Genomic DNA, 25,521 nt, shown 5'->3' on the forward strand with positions numbered 1-25,521 from the left:
CATTGATGTTCGTAATCGTCATACAATCTTACAATTGTTTGTCAAAACAGACTGCAAATAGCCTCTTTATTTGGTCAAGTTTATCTTTTATCTGAAGGACTAATGCTCATCATTGCCATAGTAGCATTTCACTATATGCTGATAACAAGTTATCTTACCATTTTATAACAAACTGGTTACATTTTAATATCTTTTAAACGTAATAAAATGTTGTGTTCCTTTTGAAATTGTTAATTTAATAGTTTTTAATTGTAACACTGACAGTCACAAAAATCGATTAACAATTAAACAATTAAACTGCAAATTATATTACGTTAAGGGGAGATTCATATTTAAAATATGTACATGCTGATATAATTACGTGATCATTAGTATATTATATAATAGTTACATGATAATATTACATAATTTATTCTAAATATATTTTTTTGTGAAACATTGCTTTATATCATATTAGAGGGAATCCCCGGGGGGAGGGGGGGTGGGTGGGTAGTGTCCGGGTTCCTGTCAGTTTGTCTTTCTCTCTCTCTCTCTCCCACTCATTCTCCTTCCTTCCTTATCTCTCCCATTCTCCGTCCCTCCCTCCCATTCTCTCTCTTCCTCTTTTCCGATCTCTCGCCTTTTAACCTTCCCGTTCTCTTTCTTCCACAAATGCACCAGCCCTGTAATTCTTGTTGTCGTATTTATATTATTATACATGATTATAGCGTTTGTTGCCGTAACATAAGGTGTAGCTTAGTGCTTTGCAACAACAAACAAAATGAAGCAAAACACAATCAGCCGCGATTAAAGTTTCTAAAGATGTATAGACAACTAAAAATATTATTATATATTATTAATTACTATGTATTATTTATTTATATTTTTAATATTCATTAGAAGTGTATATAGCTTCCTTTGGTATAATATGAAATTAATTAAATATAAAAATATGCGTAATTTTAAAATGCGAAAAGTGAACTCTCTGGCAAAGTTTAGTAAACAAACGCCGCTTGAAGCCAACCTGCGAGGGTTTTGATTTCGTCTTGAAATTATTTATGTCTAGTGTATTTATACGTGAAACAGTGTTGCGATAAATATAACAATAACAATGAGTAAGCACTGAACACTTTCAAATTAAAATGCTGCTCATGTAGTGATAGAATCATTTGGCAAAGTCTCCTACCAATTTATGCTGATTTCAGGGATCAATGCCCCTGCGGCCTAGTCTGACTAGGGCTTCCAGAGACTGGAGGCCTGGAGGTGATTTTGTAAACCAGGCTTTTAGACGACGCTGTTCGCAGTCTGACGTGAATCACAGGCCGGTTCATCTTTTGGAGGTATTTATCAAGTTCTCTCTTGAACTCCATGGGACGTCCTCAGCTCTGTGAGTACTCCATTTAATTAACGCAGAGTAAACTTGAGTAAAAAACAGAATCAGATATTTTACCTAACGTATCGAGAGTTTATTGGCATAATTTACCCTGGCATAAATTAACCCAAATAGATTAAATGCTCTGAAGTTACATTCCATGAAGGGCATATACAAAAGGACATAAACATTATATTAAAACTGTCAAATAAACATAGAACCTGTATTTAAAGTCGACATATTTTTCAAAAGGTTTCAGGAAAACTTTCCTTTTCCAATTGCCCATGGAAAGTTTCCAATTGCCCAATTGCCCATATATATATATATATATATATATATATATATATATATATATATATATATATATATATATATATATATATATGTCGTACCTAGTAGCCAGAACGCTCTTCTCAGCCTACTATGCAAGGCCCAATTTGCCTAATAAGCCAAGTTTTCATGAATTAATTGTTTTTCGACTACCTAACCTACCTAACCTAACCTAACCTAACTTTTCCAGCTACCTAACTTAACCTAACCTATAAAGATAGGTTAGGTTAAGTTAGGTAGGGTTGGTTAGGTTCGGTCATATATCTATGTTAATTTTAACTCCAATAAAATAAAATTGACCTCATACATAATGAAATGAGTAGCTTTATCATTCCATAAGAAAAAAATTAGAGAAAATATATTAATTCAGGAAAACTTGGCTTATTAGGCAAAACGGGCCTTGCATAGTAGGCTGAGAAGTGCGTTCTGGCTACTAGGTACGACATATATATATAATTGTGAGGGTACCAGCTCTGGTGCATATGTGGGGATCCATAGCCTCGGAGAGGAAAATAAGGAGTATTCAGAGAAGACCTTGTGGATTCTCACTGAACACTAATATTTTCTTCTCCTATCACCCCCATTCTTTTGTATATACACATATATATACTTGTTTTTTTTTAAACTTTGTTACAAAAAAGGAGTTACATATAGGGTACAAAGATGATTATCATTAGTTGTCGAGTTCCTCCAGCTCCTGAGATGGAGGGGAGGAACCCTGAATGAAGTGTGCATTTCCCCTCTGTATCTCCATGCTGAGGCGCTGGAAGTACTCCCGTAATATATATATAGGAAGGGATTCCTATAAATATATTACTTCCCTTCCTATATATATATATATATATATATATATATATATATATTTATATATATATATATATATATATATATATATATATATATATATATATATATATAGGAAGGGAGTACTTCCCTTCCTATATATATATATATATATATATATATATATATATATATATATATATATATATATATATATATATATATATATATATATATATATATATATATATGCGGAAAATCCACAGAGAAATTTGAAATGAGGTGAACGTTTCGGCTTGTTAAAGCCTTTGTCAACACCAGACTGACAGTCTGGTGTTGACAAAGGCTTTAACAAGCCGAAACGTTCACCTCATTTCATATTTCTCTGTGGATTTTCCGCATAAAATGATCAGTGTTTTGTGATCGTCAAATTGCATATATATATATATATATATATATATATATATATATATATATATATATATATATATATATATATATATATATATATATCACACATAACGTTATGTGTGGTTTGTTAACGATAACAAATCACACAACGCATTAGAGGGAATGTTTAGGTCACCTCCATTTTTGTGTGCTTCTCTCCTAACACTTTATTATATGTTTAAATTGATTGACAGTTGAGAGGCGGGACCAAAGAGACAAAGTTCAACCCCCGCAAGCACAACTAGGTGAGTACAATTAGGTGTGTACAGTGTTTACGATAGGAGAGAGAGGGAGACTTATTTAACACGACTCATCCACACGGTACAGTGACGTAACTCATGCTACCATCCTGGGAACACCACATGGAATAGATGAAACTTGAAAAAATAGTCAAGGTAATTCTCATTATTGTCAGTGCTTTGTACCACGTCTCTTAGTAATTTCTGAGTAAGGAAGAAAAGGTACCGATGAACGCAGAGAAAGCAAAACGAAGATGATAGGTATTTACATAAATAATTATAATTGTATGTGCTGAACCATGAACAAACAAGCCTCGCCTTTATTATCCGTTGATGGATTGTCGGGGGAATTACAATGATAGGGCTGAAATATCCATCAAAATTTAAATTACTATACTCATTCAAGTTCAAGTATGTTTATTGAGACAAGAAAAAATACATCTCTAAGGGACAGAGTAGCTTAGGCTAGTTCTACCCCCCACTATACTCATCATAATTTATATGTGCCGAGCTCATCCTACAAAAGCCTTGGTGGTGGGCACCGCAAGAAGGTGTGGAAAGTGACGGGGCTGACCTCTCAAAGACGCCTCGTGAGGTTTTGAACTTTTTATAATATAATTAGGTTCATCCGCATTTATGCGGATGTACCTAATCATGAGGTCATTTAGGCACATATGAGTCCCTGTGGGGTCATACAGGGGGCATATGGGCCCCTGTGAGGTCATACATGGGCATATGGATCCCTTTGAGGTCATACAGGGGCATATGGGCCCCTTTGAGGTCATGCAGGGGCATATCGACCTATTGCACTGTAAAACGTTTGGCACTATTCTTACTAAACTTGCCATTGACTTAAACTTAAGGGTGTGTCAAACGCCGTTTTCTTTAAGGGTACTGCCGCTGCCAGTGACTCGTATAATAATAATAATAATAATAATAATAATAATAATAATAATAATAATAATAATAATTAATAATAATAATAATAATAATTTGTATTCATCAACAGTTTTTTATATAGAGTATTTTACATGGTTTATAATCCTTGTTTATAAATATGTATAAAGTTACTAATCCGTTCGCTCGTGTGATGATAATAATAATAATAATAATAATAATAATAATAATAATAAAGACTCAAATAGACCATCTAGTTAGGCCTTTGAAATGATCGAAAGATTGGCAGATGCATTTTAATGCTGACAAATGTAGGATTATGAGGCTAGGTCATGATATCGTTACTAGATATCAGCTGGATAGTATTGAAATTGCGAAGTCTGATACCAAAAAAAATCTGGGGGTCAAGATTGGTAAGAATTAAAAGCCCCCAAAATGCATAAATGTTAGGAATTAGGCAAAAAGGATATTGGGATTTATTTATCGACACGTTACCAATAAAACACCTCATGTTATCCATCAGCTATATCTTGCTCTTGTTAAGATCCACTTAGATTATGCAAATTATTTTGGGTCGTCATGCTATAGAATGGCAAGGTATATTAGAATTAGAAATCCATTAGAATTTCAGGAATTAGAAATCTTCCATATGAAGAGAAACTGGGAAAAAATTAATTTACAAACTTGGGAAAACTTAATTTTCATTCTCTAGAAAGTGGAAGAGTTAGGGGTGACATGATGGACGTGTACAAGTGGATGAATGACAAGGAAAGACCTGGGTAAATGCATGTTTGGGAACAGAGTTGTTGATTTGTGCAACAGATTACCTGGTAACAGATGTGGGATGATTGTTTCAAGCGTAGGTTAAACATGTAAATGAATGAGGTTGGGTGGATATAAGCAGGAGCTCTCATGTGAGCCAATAGGTATTCTGAATGTTTCCTTAATTCTTGTTATTATAACACGAAATAATATTAATAAATATTTGTATTCATCAAATATATACATAGGTCATGTTGCATTATTTAACAAGGTGTATATATATATATATATATATATATATATATATATATATATATATATATATATATATATATATATATATATATATATATACATACACCGAGAGGTGTACACTAAGAGTGTATTGTGTCCTGAACACCAAACCAAAGATTTAAGTTCTTTGTTTTTATATATTTTGATATAACCTCTAATCACGCGCAGCGTTCCGGGCAAACCTTAAGATTAAATTAATGTGTTAGTTAATAAAATACATTTGAAGGAAATATATAATATCAAGAGAAGTTAAATAAACACATGCAGACTAAAAGTTTGAAGCTAATGTTTAACAGTATTCTAGGTTGATGATGCTGAAGAATGTAATTCATCTAGGTTATAGCTTGTTCTAATAAATATTGGCTTTAATAAGAGTTATTTCTGTAGACTAGTACATGTGCAGTATTTGAGAGCTTTGTCCTGAAGTAATGTATACTCGCTGGTTGGTCAGTAAACTATTATGGTTGGTTTAAACATTCCTACAGACTAATGATTTCCCTTAAGCTCAACACAAGATGAGGCTCGGGGAAAATTATACCATGTGGTGTGGTAGATATATTAGGTTAATTATCTGATACCAATTACTTTAGGCACGTCTTTGTTTCTCTTTTCAAAATGCTGAAAGTAATGCAGCATTTGTAATGTATTCTGGATACTGTTTCTCAATTTCGGATCCTTTAAACCTTGGTTGAGGCTGGCTGACGGTCCTGCTTAACTCCCATTACTGCTAATGCACAACCAGTGGCGTTGATGCTGCTACATTTTCTTAACCTGATGTTGATGCTGCTACATTGTATTAGCATGACGTTGATGCTGCTTCATTGTCTTAACCTGATGTTGATGCTGCTTCATTGAATTAGCCTGATGTTGATGCTGCTACATTGTCTTAGCCTCATGTTGATGCTGCTACAATTATACCGCCTGTGCTGCTGCTCTGTCATTATACCGCCTGTGATGCTGCTCTGTCATTATACCGCCTGTGATGCTGCTCTGTCATTATACCACCTGTGCTGCTGCTCTGTCATTATACCCCCTGTGCTGCTGCTCTGTCATTATACCGCCTGTGATGCTGCTCTGTCATTATACCACCTGTGCTGCTGCTCTGTCATTATACCGCATGTGATGCGCTCCATAATCGTATCAGTTTCCTAACTACCATTTGTGTTGCTGTTTCTGCTCCAGTGTTGCTTCTGAATTTTGGGGCACTGCCATTACTGCTGAAGCTGCTGAAATATTTATGCTACGCTGTCATTGCTGTTGCTGTGCCGGGATAGTTGTTGTGGCTGCTTCTGCTGCTCCACTGTTTCTGATGGAGTTTCTGTTCTACCATTACTGTTTTTACCGCGGCAGTAAGATTGGCGCTACTCCGCCGGACATACCATAAGCAGTGGAGATTCCCGCCCATCGCGAAGAAAAAACATTATTACAGCCCAAAAGCTGAGCGTAAAAAAAAAAAAAAAACGTGGTCTCAAGGCCAGCCGCCGGCATCAGAGGTTTGTGTGTGTGTACTCACCTAGTCGTGCTTGCAGGGTTTGAGCTATGGCCCTTTCGGCCCGCCTCTCAACTGTCAATCAACTTTTTTTAACAAACACACCCCAGGATGCAGCCCGCAACAGCTGTCTAACACCCAGGTACCTATTTACTGCTAGGTGAACAGGAGCATCAGGGTGAAAGAAACTGCCCATTTGTTTTCCGCCATCACCGGGGATCGAACCCGGGTCCCCAGGATTACGAGTCCTTAGTGCTGTCCACTCTTAGTGCTGTCTACACAGAACGATTATAATTTTGACGTGTTTGGTGTGCCTCTTCAGAGGTGCAAATATATGTCCCCGCTTTCGTTTAAATTAACTAGAAATTTAATACATATCACTCGGTTTTGATTTTTTTTACTTTAAATCTTTTATCAAACATGGCTTCATAACTCACTCTATGTTTCACAGTTTTTAAACTTTCTACTTCACTTACACCTCTCCCTCTTTACTCCCCTCAACCACCCCTCCCCCAAAAAAAAAAACAAAAAACAAAAAAACAACACAGCTTACAAATTATGTGCAAAGGAATTGCAGAACTCTAATTAAGAACGAGATCTAGGGGAGGTTTTGGGCAGTAAGCTGTCGCCAGAGCAACACATAAAGAACATTGTGAGAGGAGCGTCGCTTTCCAACTTCAGACTTGTTTATAATTATATGGATGGTTAAATACTAGAAAACTATTCATGACTTTTGTGAGACCAACATTGGAATATTTAGCTGTTGTCTGGTCCCCAAATCTTAAGAAGCACATAAAGAAACTGAAAAAGGTGCCTAGGCATGAACAAAATGGCTTCCGGAACCGAAAACCAAGAGTTACGAGGAAAACTATATGCGTTAAACATGCCAAAACTAGCAGATAGGAGAAAGAGAGGTGATATGATCACCACTTACAAAATACTAACAGGAATCGACCAAATTTACAAAAAGGAGTTGCTGAAACCAGCAACATCACGAACAAGAGGACACAGATTTAAGCTAAGGAAACAAAGGTGCCGAAAAATATTAGAAATTTTTATTTTGCAAGCAGAGTGGTAGACGGTTGGAACAAGCTAAGTGAGGTGGTGGTGGAGGCCAAAACCGTCAGTAATTTCAAAGTGTTATACGACAAAGAGTACTGGGAAGACGGGACACCACAAACGTAGCTCTCATCCTGTAACTACACGTAGATAATCACACACACACACGGCGCTGGTAGCTGAGTGGACAGCGCGCGGGACTCGTAATCCTGTGGCCCGGGTTCGATTCCCGGCGCCGGCGAGGAACAATGGGCAGAGTTTCTTTCACCCTGATGCCCCCTGTTAGACCACAAGCGTATCTCTCATCCTGTAACTACACTTAAATAATTACACTTAGGTGTAATACACACCAAAGAGCCGAAGCTCAACCCCCACAAGCTCAACTAGGTGAGTACAACTGAGTACACAAGCTAAATACCTCAGGGATCGGTGCTGGAACCTATATTATTTCTCATTTATGTAAATGACCTATCTTAAGGCGTTGAGTCTTATACGTCGATGATTGGAGATGAAGCAAAATTGATGAGAGGAGTTGAGACGGATGAAAATTGTAAAATTATCCAAGGTGACTTGAACAAGCTGTAGAGTTGGTCCGAAAAATGGCTACTATATTTGAACATCAACAAATAGAAAAGGGAACAGATGACAGGAGACTAAAGGGACAGTACACAATGAAAGGGAAAGTACCTCTCTGTAGTAGTAGGCATCCTTCAGTCTCTGCAGACTATGGAGTTGCGCTCTGGTTGCTCTCCAGGGTAGAGCCTGGGTAGGTAGATATAGAGATGCTGTTACCCATGCAGCAGGTCCTCCCTCACCACATTGCTGAAATTATCCCATGGAAAGGCTCCATTGTTACCTCTCTGTAACGATTACAAAAAAGACATAGGACTGGAGATAACACCAAACCTAACTCTAGAGGCTCATATAAATAGGATAAAATCAGCATCATACTCTACACTAGCAAAAGTCAAATCATTCAGGAACCTAAAAAGGGTAGCTGCTCACCTGAGACCTAAACTAGAGTATGCCGCCCCCATTGAAACCTGGTACGAATGGACTGAGAGCCTCGTTTTCATTTTATTTGAACTATCTTTTAATTGCAATGTTGATTCCTTTATGTTGCAATTGCTTAAGTAAGCATATATAAATTCTTAGGTCTAAAGTGTATTATTGGTTAGAAGGTTATTCTGTTGCTAGGCTAGAAAATGTAAATTCGTCTAGCAACCTGATGATTTAATATTTTTAAACCCAACTAATCAAGGCGGATTTGCAAATTAATTTACCTTTTGTTTTCCAGTGAGGAAGACAAATAGAGCATGCAGATATAATAATTGGCTTACAGTTGTTCTTAAATGGGAGAGTAACTGGGAATTGCACATTCGAGTTAGCATGTTACATATCTTGCACGTTTTACAAGTTATTCATAATATTCCATGTGGGGCAACCAGAAAACCCATCAATATATCTTATAATAATTCATGTTATATAGCTCAACTTCCTCTTATGATTGAATGACAGTTATTGCCTGAGCCAGCCGGCCTATCTAATAGCCACTGTGGCCTTGTCACATCTCAACTCTCCCAGATTAACTGTCTTATTAAGTCGAATTTTATTTGTGTTACATATACCACATTCTGCATACATAAGATATAATGCAAAGGGTTACTTGTGTATCTTATAATTGATAGTGTTGTTTTTGGATTGTATAACAAGTAAGAGGAAAAGTTATTAATATACTTGTCAACACTGTGACGTTAGTACAGTGCTGATGCTGATGAAGCTGACGCTGATGATTTTGTTGATGATGCAAAAATTATGAGAAAAATCAAGACAGATGAAGATAGAGACTACATGACGGCCTGGACAAACTGGTGGAATGGTCTAGAAAATGGCTACTTAAGTTCAATTCAGGAAAGTATAAAGTAATGAAATTAGGCGAAGGGAGCAGAAGGCTGAACACAAGTGCAAGAGTCAAATAGAGAGAAAGATCTAGGGGGGGGGGAGTGGGAATGATATCACACCGAACCTGTCCCCAGAGGCCCACATCAAAAGGATATTAGCGTCATATGCTAGGTTGGCCAACAGAAGAACTGCCTTTAGAAACTTGAGTAAGAAATCGTTCAGGACCCTATATACCACTTATGTCAGGCCAATCGTGGAATATGCAGCTTCAGCTTGGAGTCCATACCTAGTTTAACACAAGACAAAGTTAGAGAAAATTCAGAGGTATGCCACCAGGCTCGTCCCGGAACTGAGAGGAATGAGCTACGAGAAAAGGCTAAGCGAGCTGAACCTCACGTCCGTGGAAAACAAAAGTAAGTGGAAACATGATAACCACCAACAAAATTCTCAGGGGAATTGACAGGGTGGACAAAGACAATCAAGAACACCCAAATGAGCCACAGAGACATTAGAAAGAATTTTTTCAATGTTAGAGTCGTTAACAAATGGAATGTATTAATCAGTAATGTGGTGGAGGCTGACTCCATACGCAATTTCAAATGTAGATTTGATAGAGCCCAGTAGACTCAAGAATCTGAACACCAGTTGACTGAAGGTTGAGAGGAGGGACCAAAGAGCCAAAGATCAACCCCCGCAAGCACAACCAGGTGAGTACAGTTCGCCAAAGAAAGCAAGAACAGGCTAACTTTCTTGCTTTACCGTCTGCAAAAGCATCGCCGACCTCCGAAGAAGGTGGTGGGTGGGCCCTTCTCTCTCTCTCCGTCCATATCCTGGGGAAACCCAGCCGAGTCCTGAGTCTTCACCCTTTCCTAACCCATCCGTTAACGAATTTTCTCAATCCTATTCCCCCAACCTCATATAATCGCTTCCTGTCACATCTCCCTTCGTCTCAGCACAATGCGTATTGCTGAAACCAGCTATAGTTACTCTTCAAAAATTTTCCAAGGCTTTGTATCCAAATTAATTTTTCGTTAAAGACCGTAAGACTATCACAGAAAAGTATATACGAAAAGTCAATCAGCAACAACCTGTTGGTTTCAAACCAAGTAATATTTGCTAATGGAAGGCTTATGGTCCCATAAGTCATGGCAGATTTATGGTGCCGTAATCATTGGTAAATTTATGGTGCCATAAACAATGATCTTTTTTGTGTTGCACGCAATGGAAGGTTTTTGGTGCTACAAACAGCTGAAGGGTTATGGCGCCGCAAACAGCTGAAGGGTTATGGCGCCGCAAACAGCTGAAGGGTTATGGCGCCGCAAACAGCTGAAGGGTTATGGCGCCGCAAACAGCTGAAGGGTTATGGCGCCGCAAACAGCTGAAGGGTTATGGCGCCGCAAACAGCTGAAGGGTTATAGCGCCGCAAACTGCGGAAGAGTTATGGCGCCGCAAACAGCTGAAGGGTTATGGCGCCGCAAACAGCGGAAGGGTTATGGCGCCGCAAACAGCTGAAGGGTTATGGCGCCGCAAACTGCGGAAGAGTTATGGCGCCGCAAACAGCTGAAGGGTTATGGCGCCGTAAGCAGCGGAAGGGTAATGGCGCCGCAAACAGCGGAAGGGTTATGGCGCCGCAAATAGCGGAAGCGTTATGGCGCCGCAAACAGCTGAAGGGTTATGGCGCCGCAAACAGCGGAAGGGTTATGGCGCCGCAAACAGCGGAAGGGTTATGGCGCCGCAAACAGCGGAAGCGTTATGGCGCCGCAAACAGCGGAAGGGTTATGGCGCCGCAAACAGCGGAAGGGTTATGGCGCCGCAAACAGCGGAAGGGTTATGGCGCCGCAAACAGCGGAAGGGTTATGGCGCCGCAAACAGCGGAAGGGTTATGGCGCCGCAAACAGCTGAAGGGTTATGGCGCCGCAAACAGCGGAAGGGTTATGGCGCCGCAAACAGCGGAAGGGTTATGGCGCCGCAAACAGCGGAAGGGTTATGGCGCCGCAAACAGCGGAAGGGTTATGGCGCCGCAAACAGCGGAAGGGTTATGGCGCCGCAAAAAACGGAAGGGTTATGGCGCCGCAAAACGCGGAAGCGTTATGGCGCCGCAAACAGCGGAAGCGTTATGGCGCCGCAAACAGCGGAAGGGTTAAGGCGCCGCAAACAGATTTATAACGCAATAAACAAAAGGAGGTTGATGGTGTTGCGAAGAATGGAAATTATGCGCCACAACCCATGGAAAGTTTATGGCGTAGCAAACAATAGAAAGTTTACGGCGCCATAAACAATTGCAGGAAGGCTCGTGGCGCCGCAAACAATGGAAGGCATGGATTCGGAGAAAGTATCTATCCTAACCTATTTTTAGATATAAGTTTTACTCCAAAGTTACGTCATCTGATAAACTGTCCGGTGAGTTTATCTGCCGCGTGGCTGGGTTTGTGTGTTTGCGATCACCTAGTTCAAATATTATCATAACACATTGTTAAGCGAGCTTTCATTTTATATTCTCATCTTATTTTTAATTCTCCAAGCCACAAAGGTGACATATCATGTATGTCACGGGAAAGATATTATGTATGCACAGGTGACAATCAGCAAAGGATATTACAAAATATATTTTTGCGTAGCCACTTACAAAAACAAAATTAGTATTTTCAAATTCAGTACTTTTATACAGTTATGTTGTTGTGGAGAATTGATATTCCGTATTACTGAAATTGATTATTCTTAGTGCTATGTAATTCTTTCTTTCTCTCCCTGTCCAGAAGCTATATTTATTTGTTACATATATATATGCAATCACTATAATTTTCGGTGTTTTTTGTCGCATACACACACACACATACACACACTCACACACACACACACACACACACACACACACACACACACACACACACACACACACACACACACACACACACACACACACACACACACACATACACACACTCACACACACACACACACACACACACACACACACACACACACACACACACACACTCACACACACACACACACACACACACACACACACACACACACACACACACATATATATATATATATATATATATATATATATATATATATATATATATATATATATATATCAGAAAACTCATCCTCGTGAAGGGTTCAAACCTAAATAGCTAGGCACACTCCATACCCCTTCGCATATCTAGTGCCTTACCCACTACACCACACTTACCGTTAAAACAATTGGAAGTTTGTTAGACTTTAACCCCAAGTGCCAGCAGCACTCGGAGGCCAGCGGGCATAGTTAATTTTCATCAAATCAATTCACTTCGTGAGGAAACACGAGTATCATTTGTGCGACAAAACTTGAGTGGGCCCCAAGTTTTATGTATCAGAAAATTCATCCTGGATGTTGGGGGTGGTGAAGGTATTGGTGGTGGTGATGGTGATGATGGTGGTGATGGTGATGGGGATGTTGGTGGTAGTATGGGTGTTGTTGGTGGTGTGGGTGGGGCTATGTCCTTGTCTGCGTCTGACCGTTGTAACCTTGACACATTAACCCAGATCTGTATTGCTGCCCAACCACCTACCATCTTTCCGGCAAGTTACTAAGGCCAGCGTGCTGAGAATTCCCGCCTCCTCCCATTACGGATCTTTGTTTAGTGTTTTTGTCGGGCACAAGGTGAGCGGGTGTTGTGTTGTTGTTGACCATCACCCACTTACACAACCTGTTTTCCCACACCGACCCTACGGCCTCATAGTAAATTATCCCTACTCTCCACACACCGGTAACTGGCTCACCTGGAAACCTGCCACTTAAATTATAAAATAATGAAGATAATCTATTTTAACTTATTTAACTTATAGAGTTTTTTTAAGTGATTCTGTAAAGACGGAGTTCAACATAGAAAGTATTTTGAAGCACAATAGCGTATCTCTGCTTAAATGCAGTTAACTAATAAACACATGGTTAAAAACTCTTCACATATGGTTATTGACGAAATTTATTGTTTTACTGAATGATTCGTGAGACCTGATGCGATAGAGAATCTAAAGTGTCGAAATGCTATAGTAACCAATAATGAACCACAGGGTTCAATAACGATGTGTTGGGAGTTATGTTAGGATTTAGGCCTGAGGCGAGGTACTAGATTAGGTTTGGTTATTTAGCGCCTTGTGTATGTATTATTTATTTGTGTATTTACTATTTAGTAAATATAAATATTTACTATTTACAAATATGTGAGTACACACACACACACATGTTGACGCCTTGTGATGCCCGAGACTTGTGTGAGGAATCGTTCAGGACCTTGTATACCATTTATGTCAGACCAATCCTGGAGTATGCAGCTCCAGCCTGGAGTCCGTACTTAGTTAAACACAAGATAAAGTTAGAGAAGATTCAGCGGTATGCCACCAGGCTCGTCCCGGAACTGAGAGGTGTGAGCTACGAGGAAAGGCTAAGGAAGCTGAACCTCACATCCCTGGAAAACAAAAGAGTAAGGGAAGACACGATAACCACCTACAAAATTCTCAGGGGTGGACAAAGACAAACTCTTTAGCACGGGTGGAACGCGAACAAAGGGACACAGGTGGAAAGTTAGTACCCAGATGAGCCACAGAGATATTAGAAAGAATGTTTTCAGTGTCAGAGTAGTTAACAAATGGAATGCATTAAGCAATGATGTGATGGAGGCAGACTCCATTCACAATTAAAAATGTAGATTTAATAGAGCCCTTTAGGCTCAAAAATCTGTACACCAGTTGATTGATGGTTGAGAGGCGGGACCAAAGAGCCAGAGCTCCACCTCAGCAAGCACAACTAGGTGAGTACACACACATCCCCGGGAAGCGGTCCGATGCAGCTGTCTAACTTCCAGGTATTAACTGCTAAGTGAACAGGTACATCAGATGAAAGAACTCTTCTCATTTCTTTCTGTCTCGGCCGGGAATCGGACCCGGGCCCTTAGGACTACGACCTTCGAGTGCTGTCCACTCAGCCGCGAGACCCCACTCTAAAAATTAAATACACAGGTATATACATGTTTAATTTTCGCGTAAAACAAAATAAAAATGAAATATGTATATACTATACAAATAGGTGTATACTTCCACTTGCAACTCCCAAAGCTTGCATTAATAAACAAACCAGGCCACTAATCATTAAAACATAAAACATAATAACTGTCCATAAGGATAGAGGCACGATATCAGTAGAAAACTAGAACGCAACTTCCTGCTTCTCCATCGTTGAGAAGATCTTTGGAAGAAATCTCTGACTTAAGGCTGAGAGACTTAAAGGCGCCTTGATAACAAAAAATGATTTATTAAGCATCAAGGAATTTTGTTATATAAATCAAATATATACATCAGATATGCTACTATAGTTGTTCTCCAAATGGAGTATAGTCTCAACCGCTGAGAGGATACGTTTCAGGCGCTGAGAGGATACGTACCAACCGCTGAGAGGATACGTCTCAGGCGCTGAGAGGATACGTACCAACCGCTGAGAGGATACGTCTCAGGCGCTGAGAGGATACGTACCAACCGCTGAGAGGATACGTCTGGTATCCTTGGATATTGTCGGAACATTCGATAGGGTACTGACCTATCAGTGTCTACGGTGGAGGGAGGTCTAGCGCTTTATGCCCCGCCTACTAACTTTGTACCTGTTGCGTTTCAACATAACTACTCCGACTTTCAAAGTCTTTGTCGACTCGGGCCTTGAAGTTGTGGATGGAGGTGACTTCCACAACTTCCTCTTTTAGAGCATTCCACTTGTTAACTACCCGTACAGGGCACGAGTACTGTCTAATGTCCCTTCAGCTCATTTGCGCTTCCAGGTTCCACCTGTGTCCTCTTGTCTTTTCTCTCAATCTGTAGAGACTATCCTTGTCCACCTTATCTATTTCCCTGTGATACAAAGACGTGATACAAAAAGTATCACACATTTGTAAGCTAATAGCAAGAATGTAAGATAATAGCTTAAAGTTGATGTGAATCTTCTGAACCTCAATGAACCTACTTAAGAAACTGAACCTTCCAAGTTGTCAACAATCAGTCCATTTGTTAACACACCATAAAGGCCAGTGTACCCAGGGTAGTGTGATCAGACCGCTCTTGTGGAACTTCTACTTCGATGACATCCAGAAATTAATACTTGCGGCCACTGCCGATGCAGATGATTGCACACTAACTTTACCAGGATACAAATAATAAAACGTAAATCATGTAAATGGAACCTTAAAACTATATTATCTAGTAATGACTTATATATTGCCCAAGAAAAAAAACACACAGAGGCATCACATATATCATCCTCTCATAAGACTAAACAAGAAAACACTCACGTACATCCATGTCGCCAAATTAGAAGTGAGATTTAATACAAATCTGTCCACAAAACACGTGAAAATTGTTGCTGCCGGATGCACAAGGAAACTAACTTGTTTGCTGAAGGTAGCACATCACTCAGTTGCTGAGGGGTGCATATAACTACAACTTGCAGATTGGATCACTAATTGAGTATTCACCACTAGTTTGATATTTCTCTCCATGGACGTATCTAAAGTCGGTAGGCAACATTCAAGACGGCTACATATCTTGTGAAAAAAAATCAATGCCGTACATCTCGACTCTCCAACACAGAAGAGATGTGGCTGTGCTGTTTGTATGTTATAAAATATTATAATGTAAAATCCGCAAAATTATGCACCTTATTTTGGCAACAAATTAGCCACCAAAACATGCAGTCACTGCAACAAACCAAACGTTTTGTAAATTAACAGCCAAATATCTGGGTCTCTCGCTGCTTGCCTTTTGAAGTTAGCGTATGGGAAGAACTCCTGTCTCCGAACCAGAGTGTGTGGGGGTAATTTGTAAAACACTAACAACCCGATACCTCAGGACCTGTAGTGGATTCTGTAGCATTCCAGGTTAAATTATCATAAATCATCATAGTATAATGATGATCCAGCGGGTTAAGGCGTGCAGCTTGATAGACTCAGGATGCTGGTTCCAATCTCCGGAGTGCTCCTTCGATTTCCTAGTGTGTAATAATAATAATAATAATAATAATAATAATAATAATAATAATAATAATAATAATAATAATCACATTAATAACAATTAGAATAATAACAATACTAATTTCAAAATAAAAATCTTCAGCAATAGTGTACAAGTACAGCTACAAGTAGAGAGAGAGAGAGAGAGAGCTGCAGCAGACAAGAATACCGGAAAATTAGCGCTGTAACTTCGTGTTTCGTAAATCAAACGGAAGGATGGCATTTACTGCACTAAGAAACTTGTATGTGACGGCGGCTCTGGATCAATAATAGGGGTATTGTTTTGTTTATTACTGTTGTAACGCAGCCAGATGGTATCTTCCACTCAATGAAGGTCGACGTGAAGGGAGAGAGAGAGAGAGAGAGAGAGAGAGAGAGAGAGAGAGAGAGAGAGAGAGAGAGAGAGAGAGAGAGATGATACATGGGAGATCAGGTCAACTGATCATATGCAGGATCTAGCACATAGTTGGCTACAGGCTCATCCTGATCCTTATATGATTGTTACCTAATGTTAATGAATAAAGGCTATTCCTCCTGATACATATAACAGGCTCATGAAATAAATTGGCCTTTAGGAGTAGGTTTCAATTTAAATGAGATAGGATTACAACTCTTGCTTACAGTTTTATCAAGTTCCTTATATGATAGTTCCCTATGTGTTAGTTTCAAAGTACATTTTCATTAAATAAATGAGCTTCTAGGAGCAGGCTTCAGATGAGCTGAAGGCAAGCAGCTGTTGCTTGCCGTTTCAATAGGTACGTCATATGACAGCTCTTACGAACCCTAGTCTTGGTTAAAAAAATGAGAGAGGGAAGGAAAGGGGAAGGGGGAGATGGACAATTGGCAAAGTTGCAAGCACTAGACATATCAAGCTCCGTTCGACCGCTAAAGTGACTATATCTTCAAGAATAGACTCTGGCAAGTAATTAATGTGACAAAGTCTGAAAGCAACTCAGTTGGTACCAACATACCACAAGGAAGTGTAACTGGCCTCTCCTTTAGGAATATTTACTTGAATAATCTACAAAAATTCTTCCTCGAACGAAGTCCAAGCCTCACCTGGTGACTGCAATCTAACCTTAACTTAATGAAAAGGTGTTCATTAATAGCGAACCTCCAGCAATATCTGCCTAGAGTGCGTAATGGTTATCTTATCTTGAGGTTATCTTGAGATGATTTCGGGGCTTAGCATCCCCGCGGCCCGGTCCTCGACCAGGCCTCCTTTTGGTTACATACCCCCAGGAAGCAGCCCGTAGTAGGTGTCTAACTTCCAGGTACCTATTTACTGCTAGGTCAACAGGGGCATCAGGGTGAAAGAAACTTTTTGTCCATTTGTCTCCGCCTCCACCGGGAATCGAACCCGGAACCTCAGGACTACGAATCCGAAGCGCTTTCCACTCAGATGTCAGGCGCCCTGACAGGCAGGTTGGCAGGTTATAATCGCTGATGAGATACAGAGCGACTGGGACAAGCAAAAGGATGAGTGGATAACTTTAAGTCGATAAAGTTGATGTAATGATGAAGTTTGATTCTGTAATAACAATGAAGACTCACGGGCTGAACCCAACTCAGCAAGGCAACTAATGAACAACATTACAGCACTCTGGCTCATCTTGTACCCACTCAACACAAGGCGAGTGCTAAATCTTCCCCTCCCCCCCCCTTATAATCATGCGTACATTATATGTAACAACTAATTAATTCACACAGAAATCACAATAACGTGATATATATAAAATGAACAAAATCCACAAGGGGCCTAGATGAGGGTTCGAACCTATGTGGGTTCTGCACGTCTGGGTGTTCCCAGACGTGCTCTAGTCAACTGTACCACCACATGGTTAAAAGAACATCCAACACATAGGTTCGAACCCTCATCAAGGCCCTTGTGGATTTGTTTCATTTTTTTATATCACGTTATTGTGATTTATGTGTGTAATGAAGTATTTTTTTTTACTTATAGGAAATAATAATAAAAACATTACATGTTGTTATACAAGTATATAATTGTTCTCCCGTCAACAACAATTTGTCAGAGGTAGAACAGTTTGGTTGACAGGGCCCCCTGAGTGCACGGGGGAATTGTGTGAAATCCCGGTTAGGCTTCAGTGGAAGCCTTGGGATCTTCGTGGGGGCAGTAGCACTCCAGGTTGCAATTCTTTTAACCATGTGGTGATACAGATGACTAGGGCCCGTCTGGGAACACTCAGGGCATGGGTCGAGCCCTCATCAAGGCCCTTGTAAATTTGTTCAACTAATTGATTATTATTATTATTATTATTATTATTATTATTATTATTATTATTATTATTATTATTATTATTGTTATTGCTATTATTATTATTATTATTATTATTATTATTATTGTTATTGTTATTATTATTGTTATTGTTATTATTATTATTATTGTTATTGTTATTATTATTATTATATAAATTGCTGAAAATAAAATTATAATTGTGTGGCAAGAGTATTTTTAAGAGTTTACAGACATAACTAATAAAAAAGTACCAATGTGAATACAGCCTCATTTGCTGGTGTAAGATGAGCGCAGGTTATAAGACTAGAATGTATATCCATAGAAGAGGTAAGTACGTGAAAGTAAAACCTGAACTGAAAGAAAATTATTACGGGTGTTGACAAGGCATATAACAAAGGTACTAAATGCGGGGGTAAAGAACGGATGGATTATGCGATGAGGATTTTCAAGAAAATTTTATAAAGTGGCACCAACTGTATTTATCTATATTAGGGGTTTTAAGACTTTTTCACATCATCGTGCCCTTGGAATTATTAGTGTCATCCATGCACCCCCGTAATGACAACTAAGCAAATATGCTGGGAAAAGTAAAAGCAGAAGTAAAAATAAAAACACTAAGAAGGTTAGGTTAGGTCGTGGTTTTCTATTCAGCTTTTCAGGTAAACTCAAATATTCACAATATATTTGACAGTACGGTTTAATACTAAGTGAAAATAAGTACAATTCCTGACTGCTATGAATAGTACATAATTGCACTTACTTGTGCTGTTACATTTACCCCCCCCCCCATTTTTGGAGGACGGGCTGCTTGCACCAGAACCTTATAAGAAATTCTCTATCAAAGAAATCTCGAGTGCTGAAGTCACTCACAAGGTCAATAAATTCTTCCTGGATGTCATAATTAATAGAAGAAATATCTGAATGAAAATCATTTCTAATTAACTTTAAATCCACTTCGGACATATCTAGAATATATTTCTTTAGTTCATTTTGCAGTGAGGAGAGTTGAAAATTTGCCACATATTCTGCATTAGAGGTGTCTTGCATGTCAGTAACTATCTCAAACTTGTCGAAATTTAATTTCCTTACTTTTGTCTACCACAGTCCTAGTTTAATTACAAAACTACTCAGTTTATCATCAAAGTCAATGACATCATCAGCCCATCGCAAAGATTTGTTGAGAATATGTAAGTAAATAAATATATAAACAAGATAGTAAAAGAAGCAACCAACTTTGGATCACTTAAGTCTCCTTCTTGCCATTACGACTGAAAAACTTTTTCAGCACGTCCTCAAGTTGAAGCTTCAGATGGCTAACAAAAAATAAACTCTTCCTTAAAATTAACATATTTTATGTATCTCGTGAATGTCAACAACTGAGCACAATTAGTTACGTTTGTGGTTTCATCCAACTTAATAGCAAATATACCTAAGGCGAGTTTTCATCTCAGAAATAACATGATCTTTGATATTTATGGACATGTCAGATATATGTGGCTAAAGTGTGTTATCAGGCAGTGCCAAAATACTGAGGCTGGGCACATTGTTCCGCCAGCATAATTTTTACTGTCTTTGGAACATGACAGGATAATGGGTGGTGTGGTAGGAGTAGGTGGTGTGGAAGTGGTACAGGAGCAGTAGGTAGTGTGGTAGTGGAGCAGTAGGTAGTGCGGTAGTGGAGCAATAGGAAGTGTGGTAGTGGATCAGCAGGTAGTATGGTAATGGAGCAGTAGGTAGTGTGGTAATGGAGCAGCAGGTAGTGTGGTAGTGGAACAGTAGGTAGAGTGGTAGTGCAGCAGTAGTTAGTGTTGGCGTGGAACAGTAGGAAGTGCGGTAGTGGAGCAGTTGTTAGTGTGGTTGTGGAACAGTTATAGTTGTGGTATGGTAACAAGTTTGGAAGTACTCATTTATCTAAATCTATATAGAGCAGCCGCTGGCGAAGAATTAGAGACAAATACGGGGTAACGAGGGACTACAGCTTGGCAAGCCGTGGTGAGGAGCGGAGGGTTGTAGGTGGGTGGAGCATGAGGAGAGAGTATACATGTTGGACGACGGTTCTCGGTACTGAACGTCTGTCCGAACTGTCTCGGGTTTCCTGGAAATCTCCTCTAGTGGTCTTTTGGTTTATATTCTTTTATCTTGAGGAAGGTGGAGTGGAGGAGGCGGTTGTCTGCTCCGTGGTTGTTTTGTAATTGTGAAGAAAAACGGAAGGTCGGTGCTTTATGTTTTTCTGCATATATATACTCTTCTTTATACAAATACTCATGTACAGAAGTATTCAAGCCATCCTCCAAAAATGATAGTGCTGATAGCAACAGTTGGTATAACGTACAAATTAGACTGTTGTACACAAAGAATGTTCGCGTTATTAATACTACTAGATTCTCAAAATAGAAAGCTAACAATTGCAAAACTAATTATGCAACCTAACCCAACCCGTCCTTGTCATAAATAATAAATGTTTGGCTTAATATACGCCTTTTTAGGCCGATGTCAAACATATATGTGCTATACACATCACAACAATTTCTTCCCTCCCCATGTTGGGTGTTCCCATCACAACATTTCCTCCCGCAACAACATTCACACTTCCTGTTTCCTTTGTGTTCATATATTGGGCACTTCCCAAATAACATCCGCCGTCTCCAAATGCAGTTTACAAGAATTCTGAAATCGTTAAAACCAGTTTAGGCTACTGCGCAGCTTGGGTAATATGCATCTGTGAAACCTAACCATTAAGTTCCCTAACCAGTGGTTGGATATAAGACATTTTGTTTACTTTTGGCTAGTTCCAGTTTATCCTCCAGGTTTTTAGAGTCTTAGAAGGCAAGATCTATTGATGTGGTATTAATAACAACGATAATAATATTTCCCAACGAACAAGATATTTCCAGTGATTCCAGGAGCGGACGTTGGGGGGAGAGAGTTACGAGAGGCTACTGAGAAAAGCTGCTCTAAGCTCACCTTGGCGTCATGGTCGGTGTTTTCGCTAGCGTCATTAGAATGTTCTTGCTGATTTGACCATCATTGATAACAGTCTTGCTCACTCCAAGCAAATCGGAATGTTTGTCACGATTTGTCACTCCGACTAGGAAGTTGTCTGCGACAATGGGCTGGGGTTTAGCCTCTCTCTCTTCTGTCTCCTCTCGTGCATAATGGTACCACATTTTTTGTCTTCTAGGTGTGTGTGTGTGTATGTGTGTGTGTGTGTGTGTGTGTGTGTGTGTGTGTGTGTGTGTGTGTGTGTGTGTGTGTGTGTGTGTGTGTTTTGTTTGAAGATGCTGTAACCTTCTGAGCTAACCTGTGTGTTCGGCCAGATCCGATTATTCATCACTTGTTAATTTCTTCCTATACACACACACACACACACACACACACACACACACACACACACACACACACACACACACACACACACACACACATATATATATATATATATATATATATATATATATATATATATATATATATATATATATATATATATATATATATATAACACCTAGCAATAAGTGTAATATATACTCAAGAGTTAGCTTGTGGGGCTTCATCCTGGGCGGGGTCAGTAATTCGACCTTGAAATGGGGATAGGGGGGAGGGGGGGCCTCGATATAACCCTAACGTGTATAAATACATTCTGGCTGCCTGTCCCCCGACACAGATAATTATTTTAATTATTATATCAAAATTGTATCGAGGTTCTCCATCCTCAATGTCGAAACTTCTGACCCTTTCCAGGATGCAACCCACACAACAGTTGCCCAACTCCCAGTTACTACTGGTAGGTGAACAGAAGCATTTTGTGAAAGGAAACTTGCCCAAGCGTTTCTGTTCCGCTCAGAAATCGAGCCCGGGATCCACGATCGTGAGTCGAAAATGAAGTCAACTGTTCTACGAGAATCTCAGGTGGATTCAGGTAACTATAACTTGCAGAAAATACACGAGTTTACAGGAACCAAAGAAAACGGTACCGACTGGTTAGGTAACGAAGGTTAACGATGGAAAACGTATATATTTTTATACTTTTCTCTGGAAACGTAAAAAAATAAATATGTATTGTATAATATCAATAGCATTTAATACAGTATAATCAAAGGCGTTATGCGATGTTAGGGGGGGGGATTGGTTATAAGGGTTAATGCATAGTGGTATGTTAATTCTAAGATTAATTAAGGTAGTTCGTGAACATTGAGATGTGAACTGTGTTAATTATGTTGAATTATTTTGTGACGTTATATTATTTTATATAACATATATATATATATATATATATATATATATATATATATATATATATATATATATATATATATATAAAATATATAATATATATATAAAATATATAATATATATATAAAATATATATATTTTATATATTATTTTATATAACCTAACTCAATTATATTATGTTATATTATTCATTTATATTTCAATTATATTATATTATGTTATATTATTCATTTATATTACAATTATATTATATTATATAATATTATAATTATATTATAATTCAAAATGATATTATAATTCACTATATTGAATAATATAGTGAATTGTTTTGGCATATAAATATATAGCATAGGTTCATGAAATTGTTATTTTCATGAAGCTTATTATGATGTTATATGTTAGTTTATCCAAGTCCAAAACGGGCTTACGTTTTGGACTTGTAGTAGTAGTTTTTAAATAGCACCATTGTGCTACTTAAAACTTTTGTTCCGAGTAATTGAATCTTAAAACACCAACAACATAGTTTCTCCTATAACCAGATTTTTAGTGTATCTTTACAGACAGCTTTCATTTTTTTGCCCCGTGTGAAACATTTTTCGTGTTTTTAATTTTTCAAAAAAATTGTCTTGTGAAATTATGAAATTTTCATTGTATTATATGTGATTGCAATTTTATGTTATTTGAGTCAAAATTAACATAGAAATTTAATCAAACCTAACCTATCTAACGTAACCAAACCTGTCCAAACCTAACCTACCTAACCTAACCGAACCTATCCTACCTAACCTAACCGAACCTATCCAAACTTATTCTAGCCTAACATAACCTAATATAACCAAGCCAGTAATTCATGTTCCTAATATAATAGATTATTATTGATAGAAAAGAATTAATTGGCAAAGAAATATTTAAAAATAACGAAAATCATTCTGCCTCTTAGGCACACAGAGCTTGCACACTAGGCCAAGTAGTACGGTTCTGGCTATTAGGCAGGACATTCCCATGACGCGACGACTGTCATAGCTAGTGACCTCGCTGAAGGTAACCTATAGATTCCTTAATCTTCTTTACTTACATTACGTGTCCAGTTAAGTTGCACGCATTAAATTGTATTATAAGCTTGAAAGAATGTTGAACGTTAGGTGTTTAATTAATGTTAAGTTTAATGTTACACTGTGCTTAATGCTAGGTAAACCATTTAATTTGATAAATTATTATGCGTTAGTGATAGATTTTACGTTAAGATGTTTCATACGTATCGGATGATAATGTGAGCATTGGCTACTTGGCTATATATTAGATCTGATGTAATTCCGTGTTGATGGCCAGGTAAAGTTCAAATTTAATGCCGTATTTCTGACAAAGCCAACACATTCAATTAGTTTATTCGTGTTTTTCTCTAAGAGACTTAATAGCCAAGACGGTAGGAGCAAAATAGTGTTTTTTATTATTCAAGTCACTATTAGTTTGGGGAATGTGGGGTGAGAACGAGGTATTGGTTTATTAAAAGGTGAGAGAGTACACCCTTGCGAGTGACCAGAAGGGGGGGGTGGAGGTGATGCATGGAACGTCACTAGTTGTGGGTGGGAGTGTGTATGGTGGGAGGTGACCTGTGCTGTCTCTACTGGCTGGCCTCACGACGCACACATTGCGCCAGCTGATGACGTCTTAGATATCCTTGATGTCGGGAGAGAGAGAGAGAGAGAGAGAGAGAGAGAGAGTAGGAAATAGTAAACAAGAGAAGAGAGGGGAGAACAGATGAAATAAAGATGGAAAGAAAGGATTGGAAGGGGGGGGGGAAAGGTGCTGCCTCGGTTTAATCTTGTTAAACATACAGATTGTCAAGCTTTGATAAGTAGAATATCAGTTCCAAACATAATAAAAGTATACTGTTCATTACATGAGAGTCGGCATGAAGGGGCTGGGTGGGTGGGTAGTACCAGGTTGTTGACAATAGCATAAAGGGGGGAGACAAGCGCGTGTGGCTCTCTCTCTCTCTGCCTAGCCTGTTCTCCTGCAATAGCGGGATGAAGACATGGGTGTGTGTGTGTGTGTGCGTCACTTGCTGCACACCTTATATAGTATGTTCAACTAAGACCACTGGAACTCTCGAAAATAATATAGATACGGTATAAAACGAAATGGGCAGGGAACAGTTTCTTTCATGCTCATCTCCGTGCACCCACTTGGGGGGATCTGGATGTAAAACGATTAGTGTTCTGGGAAAAGCAAGTTTGGAATTGCTTTCCACACTAGTTGTGGATCTTCGAACGTCTTAGGTTATGTTTAGATATCTTTTGGGGAGTCCAAAGATTCGAGTTCAATCCCATCCATTATAGTAATATCTTCTCGTCAGGAAAGTTATATATATATATATATATATGTCGTACCTAGTAGCCAGAACTCACTTCTCAGCCTACTATTCAAGG

The 25,521-nt window shown here is 38.8% G+C and overlaps 1 long non-coding RNA gene across 1 annotated transcript in view; it reads left to right on the plus strand.

Moving 5' to 3' along the window:
- The first annotated feature begins 1,002 nt into the window (after window positions 1-1,002).
- The window catches only part of LOC138372933 (uncharacterized), a 74,666-nt gene continuing 50,147 nt past the window's right edge, over window positions 1,003-25,521 (plus strand). The window contains exon 1 of the long non-coding RNA XR_011230995.1: window positions 1,003-1,319. This is a non-coding gene — a long non-coding RNA (uncharacterized lncRNA). The remainder of the gene's footprint in view (window positions 1,320-25,521) is intronic.

This window comes from Procambarus clarkii, chromosome 40 (assembly GCF_040958095.1).
Source record: "Procambarus clarkii isolate CNS0578487 chromosome 40, FALCON_Pclarkii_2.0, whole genome shotgun sequence".
Classification (NCBI taxonomy): domain Eukaryota; kingdom Metazoa; phylum Arthropoda; class Malacostraca; order Decapoda; family Cambaridae; genus Procambarus; species Procambarus clarkii.